We start from the raw sequence: 18,519 nt of genomic DNA, 5'->3' as shown, positions 1-18,519 counted from the left end.
GACATCTCCCTTGAAAATACTATGTGCCAAAAGGAAGGGCTAATTACAAGAAACAGTTGTAAAGTTTTGCATTATTCTAATCCAAGGAAAACTAAGTCCAAGGGCCTATGACAAGAGCCATTCCTCAGCAACTAAAGGTGAAATATTTCAGGTAAGAAAAGTAGATTGTTTTAATAAATTATGAACATATTCATAACATTATCAGATCATTACAAAATAAACCTAGACAGATATTCAAACCGATATTTATTTATTGGATATGTTTTTTTAAAGCCAGAAACTTTTTTAATTTTTAATTTTTGCATACATAATAGGTATATATATTTATGGGGTACATGGGATACTAAACATGAGCCTATGTTTAAGCATACAATGCATAATAATTTCATCCATGGTAAATGGGATATCCATCCTCTCAAGCATTTATCCTTTCTGTTACAGACAATCCAAATATACTCTTAGTTATATTAAAATATAGTTATCATTGACTATAGTTGCCCTGTTGTATTATCAAATACTAGGTCTTATTCATTCTCTCTAGTTTTTGGACCCATTAACCATCCCCCCTTTTTCCCCCACCAGATACCACATTACCCTTCCCAGCCTCTGGTAACCATCCTCCTACTCTCTCTCTCTATGAATTCATTTGTTTTAATTTTTAGCCCTCACAAATAAGTGAGAGCATGCAATGTTTGTTTTTCTATGCCTGGCTTATTTCACTTAACATAATGACCTCCAGTTCCATCCACGTTTTTGCAAATGACAGGAACTCATTCTTTTTTATAGTTGAACAGTGCTCCATTGTGTGTATGTGCCACATTTTCTTTATGCATTCATCTGTCGATGGACACTTAGGTTGCTTTCAAATCTTGGCTTTTGTGAACAGTACTGCAACAAATATGGAAATGCAGATCTCTCTTTAATATACTGATTTATTTTTTTTGTGTGGTATATACTCAGCAGTGAGATTGCTGGATCATATGGTAGCTCAATTCTTAATTTTTTGAGGAACCCCCAAACTGCTTTCCAAGTGGTTGTACTAATTTAAATTGCCACCAACAATGTATGAGGGTTCCTTTTTTTCCACATCCTCTCCAGAATTTGTTATTGCCTGTCTTTTGGATAAAAGCTATTTTAACTGGGGTGAGATATCATCTCATTGTAGTTTTGATCTGCATTTTTCTAACATTTTCCCCATTTTTAAATTGGATTATTAGATTCTTGTAGAGTTGTTTGACCTCCTTATATATTCTGATTATTAATCCCTTGTCAAATGGGTAGTTTGCAGATATTTTCTCCCATTCTGTGGGTTGTCTCTTCACTTTGTTGATTGTGTCTATTGTTGTACAGAAGCTTTTTAACTTGATGTGATCCTATTTGTCCATTTTTGCTTTGGCTGCCTGTGCTCTGGAGTATTCCTTAAGAAATCTTTGCCCACACCAGTTTCCTGGGGAATTTCCCCAATGTTTTTTTTGTAGTAGTTTCATAGTTTGAGGTCTTAGATTTAAGTATTTAATCCATTTTGATTTGATTTTTGTATATGGTGAGAGATAATAGTTGAGAGATAATGGTCTATTTTCATTCTTCTGCATATGGATATCCAGTTTTACCAGGACCATTTATTGAAAAGATTGTTCTTTTCCCAATGTATATTCTTGGCACCTTCATCGAAAATGAGGTCACTGTAGGTATATGGATTTGTTTCTGGGTTCTGTATTCTGTTCCATTGGTTTATATATCTGTTTTTTATGCCAGTATTATATTGTTTTCATTACTGTAGCTCTGTAGTACAATTTTTTTCCCTTTATTATACTTTAAGTTCTAGGGTACATGTGCACAACATGCAGGTTTGTTACATATGTATACATGTGCCATGTTGGTGTGCTGCACCCATTAACTCATCATTTACATTAGATATATCTCCTAATGCTATCCCTCCCCCATCCCCCTACCCCACGACAGGCCCCAGTGTGTGATGTCACCCTTCCTGTGTCCAAATGTTCTCATTGTTCAATTCCCACCTATGAGTGAGAACATGCGGTGTTTGGTTTTTTGTCCTTGCGATAGTTTGCTGAGAATGATGGTTTCCAGCTTCATCCATGTCCCTACAAATGACACGAACTCATCCTTTTATATGGCTGCATAGTATTCCATGGTGTATATGTGCCACATTTTCTTAATCCAGTCTGTCACTGATGGACATGTGGGTTGGTTCCAAGTCTTTGCTATTGTGAATAGTGCCACAATAAACATACGTGTGCATGTGTCTTTATAGCAGTGTGATTTATAATCCTTTGGGTATATACCCAGTAATGGGATGGCTGGGTCAAATGGGACTTCTAGTTCTAGATCCTTGAGGAATCGCCACACTGTCTTCCGCAATGGTTGAACTAGTTTACAGTCCTACCAACAGTGTAAAAGTGTTCCTATTTCTCCACAACCTCTCCAGCACCTGTTGATTCCTGACTTTTTAATGATTGCCATTCTAACTGGTGTGAGAGGGTATCTCATTGTGGTTTTGATTTGCATTTCTCTGATGGCCAGTGATGATGAACATTTTTTTTCGCGTGTCTGTTGGCTGCATAAATGTCTTCTTTTGAGAACTGTCTGTTCATATCCTTTGCCCACTTTTTGATGGATTGTTTTTTTCTTGTAAATTTGTTTGAGTTCTTTGTAGATTCTGGATATTAGCCCTTCGTCAGATGAGTAGATTGTAAAAATTTTCTCCCATTCCATAGGTTGCCTGTTCACTCTGATGGTAGTTTCTTTTGCTGTGCAGAAACTCTTTAGTTTAATTAGATCCCATTTGTCAATTTTGGCTTTTGTTGCCATTGCTTTTGGTGTTTAGACATGAAGTCCTTGCCCATGCCTATGTCCTGAATGGTATTGCCTAGGTTTTCTTCTAGGGTTTTTATGGTTTTAGGTCTAACATTTAAGTCTTTAATCCATCTTGAATTGATTTTTGTATAAGGTGTAAGGAAGGGATCCAGTTTCAGCTTTCCATATATGGCTAGCCAGTTTTCCCAGCACCAGTTATTAAATATGGAATCCTTTCCCCATTTCTTGTTTTTGTCAGGTTTGTCAAAGATGAGATGGTTGTAGATGTGTAGTATTATTTCTGAGGGCTCTGCTCTGTTCCATTGGTCTTTATCTCTGTTTTGGTACCAGTACCATGCTGTTTTGCTTACTGTAGCCTTGTAGTATAGTTTGAATAGCATGATGCCTCCAGCTTTGTTCTTTTGGCTTAGGATTGTCTTGGCAATGCGGGCTCTTTTTTGGTTCCATATGAACTTTAAAGCAGTTTTTTCCAATTCCGTGAAGAAAGTCATTGGTAGCTTGATGAGTATGGCATTGAATCTATAAATTACCTTGGGCAGTATGGCCATTTTCACGATATTGATTCTTTCTATCCATGAGCATGGTATGTTCTTCCATTTGTTTGTGTCCTCTTTTATTTCATTGAGCAGTGGTTTGTAGTTCTCCTTGAAGAGTTCCTTTACGTCCCTTGTAAGTTGGATTCCTAGGAATTTTATTCTCTTTGAAGCTATTGTGAATAGGATTTCATTCATGATTTGGCTCTCTGTTTGTCTGTTACTGGTGTATAAGAATGCTTGTGATTTTATTGAAATGTCTTTATCTGGTTTTGGTATCAGGGCAATACTGGCCTTGTTGAATACTGGCAAATATGTCTTTGTCTGGTTTTGGTATCCTGGTAATACTGGCCTTGTTGAATGAGTATGGAAGTATTCCCTTCTCCTCTATTTTTTTGAAATAGTTTGAGTAGGGTTGGTGTTATTTTTTTAAATGTTTGGTAGAATTCAGCAATGAAGCCATCAAGTCCTGGGCTTTTCTTTATTGGGAGACTTTTTATTACAGCTTTGATCTGTTACTTAGTGTGTTCATGTTTTGGATTTCTTCATAGTTTAATCTTGGGAGGTTATGTGTCTAGGAATTTATCCATTTTCTCTAGATTTTCCAGTGTGTTGGCACATAATTGCTCATAGTAGCCACTAATAATCCTTTGAATTTCTGTAGTATCAGTTGTAATGTCTCTGTTTTCATCTTCAATTTTATTTATTTGGGTCTTCTCTCTCATTTTCTTTAGTCTGGCTAAAGGTTTGTCAGTTTTGTTTATCTTTTCAAAGAACCAACTTTTCCCTTTGATCATTTGTATTGACCTCTTCAATTTCATTTATTTCTTCTCTGATCTTTATTATTTTTTACTACTAATTTTGGGTTTGGTTTGCTCTTGCTTTGCTAGTTCTTTAAGATGCAGCATTAGATTATTTACTTGAAGTTTTTTTTCTTTTCTTTTTTGATGTAGGCACCAGGTATAAATTTCCCACTTAGTACTGATTTTGCTGTATCTCATAGGTTTTGGTATGTTGTGTTTCCATTTTCATTTGCTTCAAGAAACATTTTAATTTCCTTCTAAATGTTTTAATTGACCCACTGGTCATTCAGGAGCATATTGTTTAATTTTCATGTGTTTGTATAGTTTCTAAATTTTTCTCTTGTTACTGATTTCTATTTTATTTCATTGTGGTCAGATATTATTTGATATTATTTCAATTTTTTTAATGTTTTAAGACTTGCTTTATAACCTAACATATGGTCTATCCTTGAGAATGATTCTTGTGCTGAGGAGAAGAATGTGTATTCCGCAGCCTTTAGATGAAATGTTCTGTAAACATCTGTTAGGTTCACTTGTTCCATAGTCCAGATTAAGTCCAGTGTTTCTTTGTTGATTTCCTGTCTGGAAGACCTGTCCAATGCTGAAAGGGGTGTTGAAGTTTCAAGCTATTATTGTTATTGAAGGCTATCTCTCTCTTTAGCTCTTATAATATTAGCTCTATATATGTGATGTTCCAGTATTGAGTACATATATATTTATAATTGTTATGTCCTCTTGCCAAATTGACCCCTTTATTATTATATAATGACCTTCTTTGTACTTTCTTACAGTTTTTGCCTTAAAACCTGTTGTCTGATATAAGTATAGCTACTCCTGCTCTCTTTTAAAAAATTCCCATTGGCATGGGATATCTTTTTCCATCCCAATATTTTCAGTCTGTGTATATCTTTATAGGTGAAGTGTGTTTCTTGTAAGCAACAGATCATTGGGTCTTTTTTCTTTTCTTTTTTATTATACTTTATGTTCTTTGAGCCACTCTATGTCTTTTGATTGGAGAGTTTGGTCCACTTACATTCAATGTTATTATTGATAAGGACTTACTCCTGCCATTTTGTTGTTTTCTGGTTGTTTTGTGGTTTTCTCTTCCTTTCCTTTTTTCCTTCCAGTATTTCCTTTTAGTGAAGGTGATTTTCTCTGGTGGTATGTTTCTTGCTTTTTATTTTTTTGTGTATTCATTGTATTTTTAGATTCAAGGTTGGCATGAGGCTTGAAAAGAATTTCTTTTAACCCATTATTTTAAACTGATGACAACTGAACACTGATTGCATAAACAGACAAACAACAAAGAGAAAACTAATAAAAACTCTATACTTTGTCCCCATTTTAATTTTTGTTTCTGTTTGCATCTTATTGTATTGACTGTCTTGAAAAGTTGTTGTAGTTATTTTTTTTTATGGTTTATCATTTAGTCTTTTTACTTGAGTAGTTTACACACAACAGTGTTATAATATTCCGTGTTTTCTGTGTGCTTACCATTATCAGTGAGTTCCATACCTTCAGATGATTTCTTATTGGTCATTAATGCCTGTTTCTTTCAGATTGAAGAACTCTCATTCGCATTTCTTGTAGGACAGGTCTGGTGTTTAGCATTTCTTACAGGACAGGTCTCAGCTTTTGTTTGTCTGGGAAAGCACTTATTGCTTCTTCATGCTTGAGAGATATTTTTACTGGGTATACTATTCTAGGGTAAAAGTCTTTCCCCTTCAACACTTTAGATATGTCGTGACCCTCTTTCCTGGCCTGTAATGTTTGCACTGAAAAGTCTGCTGCCAGTTATATTGTAGTTCGATTGTATGTTACATATTTCTTTTCTCCTGCTGCCTTAGGATCCTTTCTTTATCCTTGACTTTTGGGAGTTTATTAAATGACTTAAGGTAACCTTTTTGAGTTAAATATGCTTGGTGTTCTATAACCTTCTTGTACTTTAATATTGATATCATTCTCTAGGTTTGGGACATTCTCTAATATTATCCCTTTGAATAAACTTTCTACCTCTATCTCTGTCTCTCCTTCCACTTTAAGGCCAACAACTCCTAGATTTGCTTTTTTTAGGCTATCTTGCAGGCATGCTTCATTTTTTTTTTTTTTTTTCTTTTGTCTCCTCTGACTGTATTTTCAAATGGCCTGTCTTTAAGCTCATTAATTCTTTTGCATGATCAGTACTCCTATTAAGAGACTGGTGCTTTCTTCAGTCATTCTTCTGTATGTCAGTTACATTTTTAAACGCCTGAATTTCTGCTTGATTCTTTTTAATTATTTCAATCTCTTTGTTAAATTTATCTAATAGAATTCTGAAATATTCTCTGTGTCATCTTGAATTTCATTGAGTTTCCTCAAAACAGCTATTTTGAATTCTCTGTCTGAAAGGTCACATACCTCTCTTTCTCCAGGATTGGTCCCTGGTACCTTGGTTTTTTGTTGTAGTTTTGTTTTGTGTTTTGTTTTTTGTTATTTTGTGTGTGAGGTCATGTTTTCCTGGATAGTCTTGATGCTTGTGGATTTTCATCATTGTCTACTCTTTGGGCATTGAAGAGTTAGATATTTATTGCAGTATTTGCAGTTTGGGCTTGTTTGTGCCCGTCCTTCTTAGGAAGGCTTTTCAGGTCTGTTAGTCCATTCTCTTATTGCAGTAAAGAACTACCTGAGACTGTGTAATTTATAAGGAAAAGAGGTTTAATTGCAGGCTGTACAGGAAGCATGGCTGGGGAGGCCTCAGGAAACTTATAATCATGGTGGAAGGCAAAAGTGAAGCAGCACATTCTACATGGCTGGAGCAGGATAAAGAGGGCAAAGGGGGAGGAGCTACACACTTTTAAACAACCGGATCTCATGAGAACTCACTCATTATCAGGAGAACAACAAGGGGGAAATCTGCCCCCATAATCCAATCACCTCCCACCAGGCCCCTCCTTCAACATTGGGGATTACAATTTGACATGAGACTTGGGCAGGGACACAGATCTAAACCATATCATTCCATCCCCGGCCCCTGTGAAATCTCATTTTCTCACATTGCAAAATCATCCCTTCTCAACAGTCCCTGAAGTCTTAACTCATTTCAGCACTAACTCAAAAGTCCACAGTCCAAAGTCTCATCTGACATAAGGCAAGTCCCTTCTGCCCGTGAGCCTCTTAAGTAAAAAACAAGTTAGTTACTTACAAGATACAAGGGGGGTACAGCCATTGGTTAAACACACCCATTCCAAATGGGAAAAAATCGGCCAAAACAAAGGAGCTATAAACTTCATGCAAGTCTGAAACCCAGCAGGGCAGTTATTACATCTTAAAACTCCAAAATAATCTCCTTTGACTCCATGTCTCATATCCAGGCCACAGTGATACAAGGGGTGGGTTCCCAAGAGCTTGGACACCATGTATTTGAAGAGACTTGTGTCCCAAGCCCAGTAACAATGTGATTTTAACAGAGTCATAGAGGTACCACCTTTGTGTTCTTGGTAAGATCCCGAAAAATTCCCTGGATTACCAGGCAGGGACTCTTGTTCTCTTCCCTTATATTTTTCCAAGTCAGTCTCTCTCTCTCTCTCTCTCTCTCTCTCTCTCCTGAACCGCCTGGAGCTGGGGATGGGGTGATCCAAGCTCTTCTATGGCCACCATCACTGGGACTGCTCAGGGTCAGACCTGAAGCCAGCACAGTACTGGGTCTCCCCCAAGTCTTGCTGTAACCACCACCTGGCTATCACCTATGCTCATTCAAGACCCTAGGGGGTCTACAATAAGCAGGTTGTGAAGCTAGCCAGGTTTGTGTTCTTCTCTCCAGAGCAGCTAGTTCCCTCAGGCCCCAGGTGGGTCCAGCAATGCTATCTGGAAGCCAGGGATTGGATTCAAAAATCTTAGACATCTACCAGGTATTCTATTCTACTGTGGCTAAGCTGGCACTCAAACCACAAGACAAAGTCCTTCTCACTCTTCCCTTCACTTTACACAGGCAGAGGAGCCTCTCCCCGTGGCTGCCACCACCCTGGCCCATGGGGGGTTCTGCCAGGCCACTGCAAATGTTCACTCAAAACCCAAGGGCTCTGTGTCAGCTTATGGTGAATACTACCAGGCCTGGGACTCACCCTTCAGAGTAGTGGGCTCCCCATGGCTCAAGGTATGTCCAGAAATATCTAGACCTGGCCTTGGGGACCCCAAGAGCCTGCTTAGCACACTACCCTACCGTGGCTGAGCTGGTACCAGAAGCCAACACATAGAGTCTTACCCAAGGCTCACAGCATACTACCTGAGTATCATTGTTGGTTATTTAGAGCCCAAGGGCTCTTTAGTCAGCAGAAAATGAATCCTTCTAAGACGGGATTTTTCCCCTCAAGGCAGTAGTTTCCCTTCTGGACCAGGGTGAGTCTAGAAATGTTATCTGGGACTAGGACCTGGGATGGGATTCATGACCCTACCCAGTGTCCTATCCTACTGTGGCTAAGCTTGTATTCAAGATGCAAGACAAAGTCCTTTTTACTCTTCTCTCTCCCTTCCACAAGCTGAAGGAAGGAGTCACGTTTGTTCCTGTGAACTGTGCTGCCCAGGGTTAGAGGAGGGGTGGGTGATATGGTTTGGCTCTGTGTCCCCACTCAAATCTCATCTTGAATTGTAATCCCCATAATCCCCATGTGTCAAGGGCTGGACCAGGTGGAGGTAATTGAATCATGGGGCTGGTTCCTCCCATGCTATTCTCATGATAATGAGTGAGTCTTATGAGATCTGATGGTTTTATGTGTCTGGCATTTCTCCTGCTTACACTTCTTCCTGCTGCCTTGTGAAGAAGGTGCCTTGCTTCCTCTTTGCCTTCCACCATGATTGTAAGTTTCCTGAGGCCTCTCCAGCCATGCTGAACTGTGAGTCAATTAAACCACTTTCCTTTATAAATTACCCAGTTTTGGGTATGTTTTTATTAGCAGCACGAGAACAGACTAATACATTGGGTGTAAGTACTCCCCCACCTGCTCTTTCTGGTATCTCATGTTTCACCCCAGTCCACTGGCTGTAAGCTCAGCACAACATCAGGACTTGCCTAAGAATTGTAATCCTTGTATCCAAACTGACTTTCAAGTTTGCTTAGCACTCTAGAGCACTTTAGCCCACAGTGGCAAGGCTTGCTGAGAAACTCAAGTTCCAACTGTTGGAATGGGTGCTTTCCCTCTAAAAGCCAGGAACTCTTCCCATCCTCTTCCCAATTCCCTCTTTATCCAAGAGTTGATATGTTAATTGAAGATATGATAAGAGCACAGATCATTACATTAGACTTCCATGATCATGTTCAGTGGATGTTTATTAAATGCTTATTACATGAGAGTACTATTTTTGGTTTTGCATATACCAAGAACCATAGTCACTGACCTCAAGGAGCCATGTGTAAGTAGAGAAAAAGCATCTCAACTTCTAAAAGATAATAGTATTATTATGTAACATACATTAATGCCAAGTGAATCACAAAGATAAGTACTATTATAAGAATTTGGTCATTGCAAGCTGAAGTAATCAGAACCACTCATGGAAAATAGGGAAATAGAAATGGCTCTTGCTTATTTTTAATCATAGCAAGATCCTACCTTAGGTACTTTCCACCTGGGACATTCTTTTCTTCAACTTCATGTTTCACACTTTCTCTCTTCAGTTTTCAACTCAAAGGTGATCTTAAAGTAGCTTCCCTTAACTACCATAATGAACATAATCCCCTTCCCCACTAGAGCAAATATTTTCCTCTTAGTATCTACAGTTCAGTGATTTGTTTATTATCTTTCTCATGATATAAAATTTATGAAGACAGAAATTTTGTCTGTCTTATTATTTTCTATCCATTGCCCAAAACATTATCTAGCATTTAGTAGATATTCAATAAATATTTGTTAAATAAGCGGGACTTGTTAATCAAGTAGAACATACCCGAGAGGGCAGAGTAGCCATTCTAGGCCAGAGTAGCCATTCTAAGCCTTGCCACTGTGGGCTAAAGTGCTCTAGAGTGCTAAGCAAACTTGAAAGTCAGTTTGGATACAAGGATTACAATTCTTAGGCAAGTCCTGATGTTGTGCTGAGCTTACAGCCAGTGGACTGGGGTGAAACATGAGATACCATGTGGCTTGAAAAACGATTGTTCCTCTAGAGAATTATTTTCAATCATGGTCTTTAGATGGCTTTTTCTTCTCTACAAGGAAATTTCAGTAACGAGAAAATCTAAAAATTAGTACAAAGAAGGAAAATTAAATGAAGGTATAATTTACTAAGATTGATGAAAACTTTTTAAAAATGATATCTTGACAACCAGTTTGCTCAGATTTCTTCTCAGCTATTGCCAGCGTATCTCACTTATGCTTGACAGATAGGTGTCTGCTAGTCTTCTCTTCCTCTGTCAGGGCTCTGCCATCAAGCCTGAGTGGACAAGACTCCACAAAGTTGCCAAAATGTTTCACTGAAGGAACCACAAACCTGAGGGCTCTTCATGCATTGTTAGCATCAATGCTGCCTGGTCTATGCCAGGAGATCATCCCGGGCTTAGTTCATTTGGGGTAGCAGAATTCTGCTTTTCTTCCTTTGAGACAGGAAGTAGACAGGATATTCTCACTTAGTGCTCCGTATTGTTAAACTCATCAAAGGCGCACTTTATGGTTGACTACAATAAGAGGCAGCAACCACAGTGAGACTACACACCAACACATCTTTGACAGAATTTTACAAAAAACTATTTTGAAAAACATTTGTTTTAATAGTATATGTTTTTTCATTAAGCAATTAATACATGCTCATTACAGCAAATTTCAAATTACAGAAATGTAGGAGAAAAGACAGTATATCACCCATAGTTTCATCCTCTAGAGTATTCCAACTTTTATATGTGTGTGTGTATATGTGTGTGTGTGTATATATATATATGATTTTTGTTTTTTTGTTTTTTGTTTTGAGAGGGAGTCTTGCTCTGTCGCCCAGGCTGGAGTACAGTGGTGCGATCTCTGCTCACTGCAAGCTCTACCAGGTTCACGCCATTCTCCTGCCTCAGCCTCCGGAGGTAGCTGGGACTATAGGTGCCCGCCACCACATCCGGCTAATTTTTTGTATTTGTAGTAGAGATGGAGTTTCACAGTATGAGCCAGGATGGTCTCAATCTCCTGACCTCATTATCTGCCCGCCTTAGCCTCCCGAAGTGCTGGGATTACAGGCTTGAGTCACCGCGCCTGGCCTTATGTCTATATTTTAAATAAATTTCACACAAAATATCAGTGTGTAAACATAACAGTAATAAAACATTTTAAAGATCACTCTCAATTCCTTGCTCTAATGTATCTACTATTATTTAACTTTATTCTTTTCTAATCTTGGTTCACATGCAAATTGCTACTGAGGTACAGATTTTAATGTTTTTATCATTTGGCATAGTAAGAATAACCTATCTGCTACTGCATAGATAAGCCCAGGGGTGAAGCCTATTTATCCAAAATATAATTTTCATCTTCAGTTAGAGTATTCCTTATATCTTCAATTCTATTACTATCAATTCTAGTCTTTGATGTAGACATATTTTTAAGTTTTTTTTTTTTTTAATAAAAGGCCATTAACAAGTATCTGGTGATTTTCCAGTTCTCTATATATATATCAGTTGGGTTAAATATATAATTGGGTTTAGTTTTGTCTTATGAAGTTTCTTCTTTCTTATCTCAGTTTCTTTGGCATCTTTTGGACATGTGCAAGGCTTCCTTTGGACATATACAAGCCTTCTTTTTCCTTCTAGAATAAATTTAAAATAAAGTATGGTGTAAGCAAAGTTTTTTTTTAATTTACTTTGATTTTTAAATGAGTAAGTTCTTGATGAAGTTTTCTGTTACCATTTTCTTATTTAAAAAAAAGTAAAGAAACTGACTTCCCCTAAAACTGTTGCTTTAATTCTAAGGCATTATCATGTACTCATATTTTGACATACCAGAATATAAACTGGAAGTTCTTTTTATTAAAAAGAGTCATTTAAAATGTTAAAGGTTTGACGAGGCATGGTGGCTCACACCTGTAATCTCAGCACTTTGGGAGGCCGAGGTGGGCGGATCAACTGAGATCAGGAGTTCGAGACCAGCCTGACCAACATGAAGAAATCCCATCTCTACTAAAAATACAAAATTAGCCAGGTGTGGTGGGGTATGCCTGTAATCCCAGCTATTTGGGAGTCTGAGGCAAGAGAATCGCTCGAACCCAGGAGGCAGAGGTTGTGGTGAGTTGAGATTGTGCCATTGCACTCCAGCCTTGGCAACGAGTGAAAATCCATCTCAAAAAAAAAAAAAAGTTAAAGCTTTATATATTAGGTAAGGAAAAATGAGAAGTGAATTGCTCTCTTTGGAGTAAAATATTTCATAAATACAACTGACATTCATAGTGTACTGATAGTATTTTTAAAAATTTGGAGCATTTAGAATCTAGAGTTTATTAGGAAGTTCTAATGAAGAAAATTAAAATATATTTAAATTTTTCTGCCTCTTTTTTATGGAGAAGCTGAGATCACAATAACACATTAACTAAGAGAAACTATAAAAATTGGATAATTTTTTTAAGCCAGCTGATTGAAAGCATTAGAAAGTAATTAACAGAGCTATGACTTTAGGAGACAAAGTTCCAGAGATAATGCAAGTGCATTAAGATAAAGTCTATACTGTAATGGCTGGGCATGGTGGCTCATGCCTGTAATCCCAGCACTTTGGGAACCCAAGGTGGGCGGATCACAAGGTCAGGAGTTCGAGACCAGCCTGACCAACATGGTGAAACCCCATCTCTACTAAAAATACAAAAATTAGATAGGCATGGTGGTGCGTGCCTGTAATCCCAGCTACTCAGGAGGTTGAGGCAGAGGTTGCAGTGAGCCAAGGTCACGCCACTGTAGTCCAGGCTGGGCGACAGAACGAGACTCCATCTCAAAAAAAAAAAAAAAAAAAAAAGTCTATACTGTAGGTTGCTTTTTCTCCTTAATGCATTTTCATAGTCAAGGCTCAGGGCACAGATGCTGAAAAGAAAGCAACTACGTATTACTTGAGGAAGAATTGGATTAGGGAGAAAAAAAAATGGAGTTCATGGTGAATAAGATATTCAGAACCTAAGGTGCTAATGTTCCAAAGACGAAAGAACCATAGAGAAGTGAGAGTGACATTCTTCATGCGTTTCCCCCTTGAAGCATTTGCCAATTCCTAAGCTGTACCTGTGCCAGGCAAGTAGCCAGAAAACAGTTGCTAAGAGGTGAAAAGTCAAAGCTGAGATTTAGGCTTCGTTGTCACCCTGGAGAGAAAACTGGAGTTCAGGTTCATAAATGCCAGACATTCCATTAAGACCCTGAAAGTTTCACGGTTATGGACAAACCAGAGAAAGGCCAGGCTTGATTGGATCAAGGTGATTTGCTCATGTTCTACCTGCTTGCTAAAGAAGAACAAGTATCTTTAGAGGAAGATAGTCATAATCCAGATTTTCCTCAATTTTTTACTAGGTGATGACTTGCATTCAACAACAAAAAATTACTAAGCATGTTAAGAAAAAGAACTAAACTGAAAACTAAGAGAAACAACAGATAATAAGACCCAGAGATATTCCAAACATTGGAGTTATGAGAAAAAAAACTCTAAAATAACTGTGACTAATGTATTTAAGAAGACAGAAAAGATAGAAGTTTTTAAAAATAATACAATTTAAATCAAAAAATAAAAAGTATAATATTTAAGAGGTGAGTTTACCAATACATTAGACACATTAGAAGAGATGATTAGTGAATGGGAAGATATGGCAGTAGAAAACATCCAGGCTCTAGCTTAGAGAATAAAAAAAAAAAGGAAAATGCAAAAAATGAGTAACAGTGAAAGTGTTAACCTAAATGTAACTGTACCAACAGACAAAAAGGAAAGAGAATGGGTCAGTAACCTCATCTGAAGATATATTAACTACGAATTTTCCCAACCGACTGAAAACAATCAAGTCAGAGACTGGATAAACAATTCAAATGACAAATAGCATTTGAGGAAGAAGCCACTGTCTCCACCACCATACTCAGCAACATCATAGATAAACCTCTGGAAAAAGAAGACCTCTTGAAGTATTTCAGATTCTAAAGGAACAACAATTAAATTGACAGTTAATTTTCCATGAGAAAAAAGATAGTGCAATGGTGTCTTTAAATGCTGAAAGATAATAACTGCCAATTTAGAATTCTATTTCTAGTAAATATATCCCTCAAAAATGAGGATGGATCAATGCCTCTTAGACAAACATATAAACTAAATTTATTGCCCATAGAACCACATTAAAAATGCACCTAGAGAGCTATTCAGGTAGGAAAAAAAAAATGTGCTCAAATGGAAGCATATGAATGTAGGAAGGAATGAAGAGCACCTGAAGGGGAAAACAAAGAAGTGAACCTACATTAACATAGAATGCTTAAAGCAACAACAACAACAAAAACACCTAAGGAGGTTTAAAATAAACGTGAATTAAAATCTGTGAATACAGTAAAAAAAAATAGGGGTCATAAATTATTTAAATGTTCTAGATTCTTGCATTCTCAGGACATGGTAAAAGTACTAACTCAGGCCGGGCGCGGTGGCTCAAGCCTGTAATCCCAGCACTTTGGGAGGCCGAGACGGGCGGATCACGAGGTCAGGAGATGGAGACCATCCTGGCTAACACGGTGAAACCCCATCTCTACTAAAAAATACAAAAAACTAGCGGGGCGAGGTGGCGGGCGCCTGTAGTCCCAGCTACTCGGGAGGCTGAGGCAGGAGAATGACGTAAACCCGGGAGGCGGAGCTTGCAGTGAGCCGAGATCCGGCCACTGCACTCCAGCCCGGGCTACGGAGTGAGACTCCGTCTCAAAAAAAAAAAGTACTAACTCAATATAGATCCATTAAGTCAGTATGCACGTTACCTTCAGGGAAACTGCCTAAAATAATAAAAAGAGACTATATTACTATAAGGCTATTAGAAGGAAAAATATAATAATAAAATAGTTATACCAGAAGTCGTCGAGAAAGAACAACAACAAAAAGAACAACACAAAAGACAAATATAAAATACATAGTAATATAGTAGATTTAAATGCAAATACACTCATGTCACTAAATGATGGAGAAACATATTCTGAGAAATGTGTGATTAGGTGATTTTATTGTGTAAATGTTATAGAGTCAAACTTAGATGGTATAACCTACTGCATACCTAAGCTATATAGTGTAGCTTATTGCTCCTAAGCTACAAACTTGTATGGCATGTTATGTACTGAATACTGTAGGCAATTATAACACAGTAGTAATTATTTGTCTATTTAAACACTTGTAAACATAGAAAAGGTACAGTAAAAATATGATATTATAATCTTATGGCACCATTGTTGTATATGCAGTCCATCATTGACTGAAACATCATTATGTGGCACATGACTACATATTAGTAGTTCAATTAAATAACAATGGCCTAAAATTTCCAATTGAAAGATAAGAATTGTCAGCTCAGATTATAAAAACAAACAAGCAAAAACAAATTTTATTGTGAAGAGAGACATCTTTAATATAAAAATAGGGAAATATTGGAATTAAAAGTATGGAAAAAGTTATATGTAAACACTAGCCTAAATAAGCTTGAGATAGCTACACAGGAGATAGATGTATCTTCAATTTGGGAACATGTAATAACAAAGTGTCATTAAAAGTCACAGAATTAAAAGGAGAAATAGATGAATTCATAATTATCGTGAGATATTTCACATACCACTTATCCCCATGTGACATGATTTCAAGTCTTTTAACCATCCTGGTTCTCTAGTTGGTCAATAAACTCGTAAGATGTGACACTTCCTCATCTGCCTTCTACTTGTTCTCATTGATAACCAAATCGAAGTGGTTTGCTCTTAATTCACCAAATAGCCTCTTCCATTAAGATTTTTAGAGCCTATATTATTATGAAATTTTGAAGTTATTTAATCCTGATACTCCAATTCTTAGGATATGTTTCCTTCTTCTAAGTGTATTCTAATTGAGTCATTGTTTCCATCATCTTCTCCATCAGTTGTCTACTCACACCCAAAGAGATAAATTCAGTTATTGGGTTCATGAATGAAGAGTGGATAATCACCTGTGACCAGTGTACTGAAACTAGGCCGCATAAAACTTAGAAACTAGGCCTCATAAAAAAAAGAACTTAAAAAAATTAACACCAGGTGGCTCTGCATAGGGTCCCACCCTGCCTCAATAGGGTCCCACCCTGATAGGGTCCCACCCTGCCAATTCCGGGAAACAACCTCATGGGGTCCCACCCTGCCAATTCCGGGGGTCCCACCCTGCCTCGAAGTTCCCGGAATCAACAACTCCAGGAAAAAACCTCATAAGGTCCTGCTCTAACCAATTAGAACAAGACACCTTGCTCAGGCCATAGACAGACCCAATTACCACGCGCCTAAAGCTTTGTTTGAATTTCGCGCCCTAAGCTGTGTTTGAACTTGTGTTTGCCTATATAAACAGCCTGTAACAAGCAGTCAGGGTCCCAGGGCCAACTTAGAGCTTGGGACCCTAGCGCGCTAGTAATAAATAACTCTCTGCTGTGAATCTCGTGTCGGTGATCCTTCGCGGCGACCCCTGCCCAGGAGGGAATTGACAGTTCGGTTCCAACATTTGGTGCGTTGGCTGGGAACTGGGGTCGTCCGAGGACCCCCGACCCATCCGGCGGAGACCCATCTGGCCCGGGCCACGGACTGCTGACTGAACGGACCTACCAGGTACTTTCGTTTTGTTCTGTCTGTCTTGCCGGCTAACTCTGAACTCTGGGGAGTACTCCTTCTGAATTAAGTGGGGAAGGGGGACAGACGTGTCCGGCACCTTCCCACTCACGCCCCGGGGGACGCCCTGGCGGTAGTCTGGGAGAAGGCTGATGACTCAGTCAGCCTCCTCAAATCTGTAGGCAGGTCGCCCCTGCCATCTGAATATTTTGTGATCTTGTGGCGCCACTCTCTGGCCGCGCGGCTTCTCCTTACTTGTCTGGTCTATGTTTTTGTTACTTTCGTTTTGTCCTTGTTATATGTGGACGAAATAGGACAGACGTTGACGACTCCTTTGTCTCTGACCCTGACTCACTTCCCTGACGTTCGGGCTCAAGCCCACAACCTCTCCATAGAAGTCCGTAAAGGACGATGGCGAAAATTCTGCTCGTCCGAGTGGCCTACCCTCCATGTTAGGTGGCCCCGGGAGGGAACATTTGACCTCCCAATTATCTTACAGGTTAAAGCAACAGTGATGGATCCTGGGCCACACGGACACCCAGACCAGGTGGCCTACATAATTACTTGGGAGGATCTGGTCCGAAATCCTCCCTCTTGGGTGAAACCCTTCCTCCATTCCCCTTCCCCATCCCAATCTACCCTCCTTGCCTTAGAAGCCCCAAAGAATCGGAATCCGGACCCGCATAAGCCAGTCCTCCCAGATGAACCCCAGAAGGACCTCCTCCTTCTCGACCCCCTGCCTCCTCCACCTCAAAACCCCCTTCTGGGACCTCCACCTTACGCTTCACCCTTGCCCCCTGTCTTGTCTCCAGCTCTTTCCTCTACCGCCTCGGCCCCTACCCTTTCTCCAACTTCTCCCTCGGCCCCTCCCTCCACCCCATTTCCTTCTCCAGCCCCGCCCAAACTCACCCCTCGGACGCCGCCGCCGACACCTCCTCGTCTCCGCTTGCGGCGGACTGAGGACCCAGAAGGCCCTTCCACTTAGCAATCCTCCCTTTTTCCCCTCCGTACTGTCACGGTCCAGTACTGGCCCTTCTCTGCCTCTGACCTCTATAACTGGAAGACCCATAACCCTTCCTTTTCCCAAGACCCTCAGGCCCTAACCTCGTTAATAGAATCCATTCTCCTCACCCATCAGCCCACCTAGGATAATTGCCAGCAACTCCTGCAGGTCCTCTTAACCACTGAAAAAGGCAGCAGGTCCTCTTGGAGGCCCGGAAAAATGTGCCAGGACCAGGAGGCCTCCCAACCCAACTTCCCAATAAAATAGACGAGGGATTTCCCCTCACCCGCCCAGACTAGGACTATGAAACAGCACCAGGTAGGGAGAGTCTCCGAATCTATCGCCAGGCTCTGTTGGCAGGTCTCAAAGGGGCAGGAAAACACCCCACAAATTTGGCCAAGATAAAAAAAAAAAAAAAAAAAAAACCCTGAGGAAAAGGAAGCCAGGTTAGCGAAGGAACAGATAGAGCGAGAGAATCGTGAGAACCGAGTAAAGGATAAGCATTTAACAAAAATCCTGGCGGCAGTTGTGAGAGAGAAAGGACCAGGGAGAGAGGGAGAGAAGCGGAGGCGGCCAAAAGTAGAAAAAGAC

This window comes from Macaca thibetana, chromosome 2 (assembly GCF_024542745.1).
Source record: "Macaca thibetana thibetana isolate TM-01 chromosome 2, ASM2454274v1, whole genome shotgun sequence".
Classification (NCBI taxonomy): domain Eukaryota; kingdom Metazoa; phylum Chordata; class Mammalia; order Primates; family Cercopithecidae; genus Macaca; species Macaca thibetana.
The sequence above is the reverse complement of the archived record's forward strand: the minus strand, read 5'-3'. Positions refer to the sequence as shown.